The following is a 6,790-nucleotide window of genomic DNA, read 5'->3' as shown; positions in this document are numbered from 1 at the left end:
CCTAAAATCACTAAATATTATTTATAAAGCTAATTGTCTTTATCTGATTTCTGCTAACATCTCATGCCAAGAAGACAATGCAACCCAGATATTTTAGCACATTCTGGGGTGAATAGTTTGACTTCACAATTGAGCTTCAAGTGCTGTGTACATCTAGTAAACATCTTGGCAGTATCTATAAGATTGCAGCCAATTCAGCTGTTCTCAAGTCATATGTAATTTATTACAGTCCTGAAAATAGCTATTGATCGGAGTTTAAACATCACTTGTTCCTTAACAATTCATACGTCAGTGTCAAATTATGATCACTTTCACTGGGAAGATTCAGAATGAGGCAAACAATGGATGAATTTGATTCCGCCTATGAAATTTCTTTTTATTTCTTGATTTGTGGCTGAAGCACCTAAGGTATTAGATACCGTTTTGAACAGTAGCACATTTGACATGTATTGAATTTGAACTCACATGTTGGAGATATTTAGCTTTTGCTGTGTTTTGCATTTACATTTGTAACTTGCTTTCTTTTAAATTTTATATTTTGTCACAATATATTACTTCATCTTTAGGCCTGCTTCTAGTTCCAATGAGTTAATCCAAAATCATTGGTTCAACAGACATAATGTAAGTTATTTTGCACATCAACTACAGACCCTAAATTATCCACATTTTACCTAAAACTAATCTCACTAACTACAAGATTAAAATGTAATTTCTGTTGATTTAAAACATCCATCTAACCTGAAAAGTAGATTTTTATTATCGTGGGGTTCCTTTTAACAAATTTGGGAAAAGCCAAAGACCACCTTCTCTTCAATTACAGTAATTACTGCTATTGACCAAGCATTGATCAATAGCAGGTCAGTTATTTAGAGTCCTAGAGCTGTACAGCACCAAAACAGACCCTTCAGTCCAACTTGTCTATGCCGACCAGATATCCACAATAAATCTAGTCCCATTTGGCCTATATCCTTCTAAACCTTTTCTATTCATATACCCCATCCTAGATACATTTTAAATGCTGTAATTGTACCAGTCTCCACCAGTTCCTCTGGCAGCTTATTACATACACATACCACCCTCTGAAAAAATTGCCCCTTAGATCCCTTTTTAAATCTTTCTCCTATCACCTTAAACACTCTAATTTTAGCTTCCCTCCCCACTCCATCCTGGGGAAAAGACCTGTCTATTCACCCTATCCATGCCCCTCATGATTTTATAAACTTCAATAAGGTCACCCCTCAACTTTTGATGCTCCAGGGAAAATAGCCCCAGCCTATTCAGCCCATTTCTGTTAACCAATAGCAAATACGGAGTTGTAGAAAGCTTCCATTCATACTTCAAAACTTTTGATTTCAATCTAAAATATGCCCAGAGCCATATAAGGAATTATGTTGGAGGTCCATTGTTCTAACCTCGTCAATATTCTTCTGGTGGTGTCATTTGACTAGGGATTTTCCCAAATCTACTTATTAAAAATGTCAATTTCATACTTTGTTACTTTATTGGAAATAAGAGCATTTGTAACTTTAGAAAGAATTTGGTGCTACATAGTAGTAAGCATTTAATGATGTGTTGTGCATCTTTGACTGAAACTGAATAATTGGTTGGATATCTTTTTGAGTAATATCACCATTACTTTAAATATAGAGCTATATTTAAAGTAGTTTGTTAAATTTGATATAATGTGTAAGACTATTTAATGAATTTCCCTTGTGTGTTGTTAACTGCAAATTGAAAAACGGGTTTAAAATTGAAGATTTAAGGTATAGTTTAATTTAATAACTTTGCTGCAATGTGTTTCCATCTCTTTTGTTTCCCAGGATCCACCAGACCATACAGCTCATCAAATTTGCTTGCTTTTAAGCTCTGTTTTGCAAGTTGGCACAACTGCCAAAATGATTGCAATACTTGTAATAATCATCATCAGTCACATGTTTGTGGACTCAAAGTAAATAATAACTTGAATTAGATGATATTGGAAAAGCAAATGTAGTATATTTTGCACTATTATTCTAGGAAATGAGAATTTAAAGTTAGCCTCGAGGCTAGAAAATCATCATCTTTGCTTGAAGATGAAGAAAGCTATACGTGCAACTTCAATAAATAACCCTTGGTGGTTAATTTCAATTGTAACTTGTAGTCCCAACTTGTGATTGCGGATATTAGTAGAATGATAGAGATGAAGGTAGTGTTAACAAAATTAAATTCAGGTTTGTGACAAGGTGGGGAAAATAATTATATATTCCATCCACTTTCCTGTATGCCTCAGAAACCTGCACAATCAGTATTGACTTAAAATAAAAGTTTAAAGAAATAGAAATATGGATGCAAAGACTTGTACAAAAGCTTTTCTGTACAGATTATAAGACAAATGAGGACTTGCTTGAAATATCAAGATTAAAAATAACTTTTTTCTGGATGTAATTTTTTTTAAAAATTGTCAATAATCCAGCCATTTGCTAGAGCTAAAGAGATTTCTTCTACTAGGCAAGTGAAGGGCAGCAAAAAAATTGTTTGACCGTATTTGGATGATGGATGTCAGAGTGTTTGCAAATAAGCTACAATGACTGTATAAAGATGGTACAAAACAATAGATGAGCATGATGTATGATAATAGATATCATATCTATTATACAATATTATCTAACAACAAGTCATAGCAGCCCCAACTCTAATCAACACAGTATGTATAGTTTTGTTTGGCATGACAGTAGATTGCGAAACTGATGTTGAGCAAAAATAAGTTCGTATTACGTTATATCAGCTACAAGCAGAAATTATATACAGCAGTAAAATGCTAAATGTAACTTTATGCCCTTTCTTATTTCCTCGTGTTGCATACCTAAATTGAGCTAATTGCAAGCATCACTTCTATAAATGTTAGAAAATATGATTTTCATTAAACAATTACAATTTCTCATGGAAAATAGTGTCATTTTTCCCAGGTTAAAGAGTTAAAGCTGGTTTTACTGAATAGATTAGCTTAAGTGAGTCGATTTCTCACTATTGAGAGTTGCTATCAAAAACTTAACATGTGTTGTTCAATTAATGACAATAGGAATTGATATTAAAATGTTTAGCTTTAAAATTCATGTTTCATATTATTATTTAAAAAGCTGTTCAGTTTTTAGCCAACTGTAGACAAAATATGAAATTGGGGATACGACAGTTTTAAGTTGTGCAATTCAACGAGAGCATAGTAAAACCAAATTAATTAACTTTTTTTTTTTACTGAATGCTGTCCATATAAAATTGAATTCCTAATTAATGCATTTAGTCAGTCTTGTTATGTCATGATGTTGTGGATTTAAAATATTACCTATGGAATCTCTTTTATTATTATTATTATTATTATTATATTATTATTACTCTCTACCCATTTGCCTAAATCATCTGTGAAATATGCTTGCTTGTTTATAAAAGCATAGGCATGAATAATGAAACTCTTTACATTCAGATGCTTAATGTGCACAACTGGTCATTGGGTTTTGTAAGTATGGCCTCCAGACATTGATGTGGAAAGTTTGTATCAACCACATGTGGTTATTTCAAATGGGAGTTCTAATGCTGTATGAATGTAGATCAGCTGCACTCCAATTGCTTTACATTGATTCTGATAGTTGGACAAACCTCCCATACATATCCTTAGGCTCATCTGAGGACTATTGTTCTGAAAAATAAATAGTGATTCTATAAGCCAATAGAGAAATGACATCGGTTATACAGAAAGATCGGTGTCTGTGTATTTTGATTTTAAACCATTAAATCTCAATTACTGCTGTGGTGTAATATATTGCAATCAATATAATAGTTTTATAATTTTAGATATAAATGTTATACTTCACCAATTTAGTCCCATATATAGTAAAATTATTTTGTTCAGAATAATCCTAACAATTTTATTTTTTTCTTACAAACAGCAAAGTAGTAACTGCTTTTGATCCATTAACTGATTTTTTAAAAATATTTAGCTTTTGTAGAAAGATTATAGCCTCCTTTTAAATGCCATTCATTTTCAGACAAACCTAGTTTTAATTTTACAGATTTATTGGTGAATAATGTTTCTCAAATAATTTTCCCACCTTCATTTAAGAATACAGCATTACTTTATACTGGGGGTTGCCATCTGGCCTATAAATCTGATAAAGCGAAAACATACACTTTTTTTCTGAGGTATCTTGCTATAGATCCAATCCACCATTCATGTAAAGAACTGAAACATATGGCGTTTATGCATTGATTTATAACAAGACTATTTTTGATTGATTTATGCTTGTTTCTCATATTACTATTCATCAAAGTAATCAAAATACCGCAACCCTATTGAATGAAATGTCACAATGATAATCTCTCTACACAACAGGGAAGGTATAGATTTAACGCAGGATATCTAAATCTTTCATTTTGTAATGAAGGAAGTATTACAATTGCAATATATAGTTTGAATGTCTTCTTCGTTACAGATTTTTAGGATTATTTCTATTTGTCTTTGGTTTCTACTGGAATCAAAAGCATAATCTATAAATGTTTTAACTCTCTTTCGTGATTCAACAACAAGGAATCGAATGTCAAAATGGGCATTTTAAAAGGGCCACATACAACCTGAGCCATATTTATTTTAATGGATATGAAAATCTAATTGTGCTTTAACTGTTCTTTTATTCAAAGTGTAAAACAAAACATGTCAGTCTTTTAGCAAAGCTTTGTTTATTTTTTTTCAAACAATAAATAGTTCTTATAATTACCAAAAAATTCCATCACATCAAGAAAACCTTATCTTTGAAATTATCATTTTCATACAATTGATTTTATCTCTGACACAGTGGGAATGAAAAATAATTATACTGGTATCACACTAATTATCACATACATTATTGTCTTTTTAAATCTTTTATGACCATGTAAAATGTTATCAGCTTGTCTGTGACTTTAAACTAGCCATTAGACTAAAATACAACATTATGTTTAAAGTCTGCTGTTCCGGGAAAGAGGATTTCAAGCCATAAGAAATTAAGTATAATCCGTACAATACTACATTTAGTCCTAACTCTATTTATCAGAGCAAGGAAAAAATGCAAGCACCAAATCCAAACGGTTATCTTTCATACCTACTGGCATTTTCTCATTTCAAGAAGTGCATGTTCTTTGTTAGTTATCGCTGGATTTAACTTTAACATTATTACATTTTCACTTTTATATCGTTCGTACTGCGATTTAAAGTATCTTTTCAATGTTTGATTAATGCGCTATTCTTTTGATACTGTAACTTCGATCTATTTCGGTAGCAGCACACAAAGGCGGAAATTCATCACGTAGCATACAAAATGGCAATAACATCGGAAACATGTAGTTTAGACTTTTCCAGCGCGATCTTTTGCAAATTGAAATAAAATCAATTAGCAAGTCGTTTTACTTAAATTAATAAATTTAACCTGTCTAAAATTCTACTAAGTGGCAGTTGATTGCAAGCCGCTTAAAGTACAAAAATTTAATTATATGACTGCCGAGATAGCAACGTAAATTTGATTCATTAAAATATTTTATTTTGCATTTGACCATTGCCGGATCTACCAATGGGCAAATCTGTGTTTCCGAGGAAATTGAGGTGATCGATGATTGAGCTGCCAGCCCAATTTCCAGGGGAATTGGTGGTGGGCGGTCGCGCAGTCGGCGCTGTTTCACTCCGGACTAATCCCCTCCTGGGATCCATTCGGTCGGCAGGTGACGCTCTTCACCTTTTACTGGGCTCGCGAAGTATTAAAATGTTTAAGCGGAAGGAGGCCGCTGTTTTATAATGACCATGATTTATGGAAATCCAAACTGGTGTTTTTCGATCGTCCGCTCTTCCTAACCCCCCCCCCCCACTTTTTTTTTGTTGCAAAGCGCGGCTCTGGGTCCTCAAGGCAAAGCCTTGACCGCAGTTAAAGCGGCCGGCCACCCCCGTCTCACTCTTCACCCCCCCCCCCCCCCCACACACACCCCACCCCCCACCACACACACACACACACACCCCCACCCACCCCCCACCACACACACACACACACACACACACACACCCCCCACCACACACACACACACACACACACACACCAGCCCAGCGCAGAAAATGAACCTCTCGCAGGATGCATCAACAGACTGGTGGCTGGCTGGAAATGGGTTCCACATCGGGGTGAATTCCCCCTCCCTACTGTTTCTTTCTTTTGATCTTTATCGCCGGGGACTAATGCAACTGCAAAGTCGGCGCATTTCAAACGATAATTGAACTGAAAATTGTATATCGCGTGGGCGATGGTAAATACAACGCACAGCCGAGCACCAAGGTTTGCACGCACGCACACACACCCTGTTATCCTCACTATCGGATGCATCTCCGCAAGTTCGTCTCTGTGGCGCAATCGGTTAGCGCGTTCGGCTGTTAACCGAAAGGTTGGTGGTTCGAGCCCACCCAGGGACGCTCTTTATGTTACTAACCTTCTTTTCCCTTTTTACACGCTGTTTCTGTCCACACTTTTTGTACCCTATTAGGAAAGCTTTGAAAGTGAGTAGGATTCATTTGAATACTAACATATCCACGTCTATTTCGACTGAAGACGTCTTTAGCCATACAGCTCATGTAAGGCACCCGTAACCTGTTCTCACGTAAAAAGGTGCGTGATCGGATATAATTTTTGAAAACAGAGCAACTAAATTGAGGAATTGTATGGATTTTTTTTTTGTAAATTACAGCTGTGTAAAGAGAACGACTACAAAAGTTTCACAATCAAAATCGTCCGTCTTGCTCACTGTTTTG

General features: G+C 34.9%; 1 non-coding gene across 1 annotated transcript; it reads left to right on the top strand.

Annotated features, from left to right (window-relative positions):
* The first annotated feature begins 6,380 nt into the window (after window positions 1–6,380).
* trnan-guu (transfer RNA asparagine (anticodon GUU)) lies at window positions 6,381–6,454 on the top strand. Its single transcript has one exon. It is a non-coding gene; the product is annotated as a tRNA-Asn (tRNA).
* The last annotated feature ends 336 nt before the right edge of the window (window positions 6,455–6,790 follow it).

This window comes from Chiloscyllium plagiosum, unplaced genomic scaffold (genome assembly GCF_037043375.1).
Source record: "Chiloscyllium plagiosum isolate Xiang-an unplaced genomic scaffold, Cpla_swu_hap1 HiC_scaffold_5, whole genome shotgun sequence".
NCBI lineage: Eukaryota > Metazoa > Chordata > Chondrichthyes > Orectolobiformes > Hemiscylliidae > Chiloscyllium > Chiloscyllium plagiosum.
Note: the sequence above shows the minus strand (reverse complement) of the source record. Positions and strands in the feature narration are given on the sequence as shown.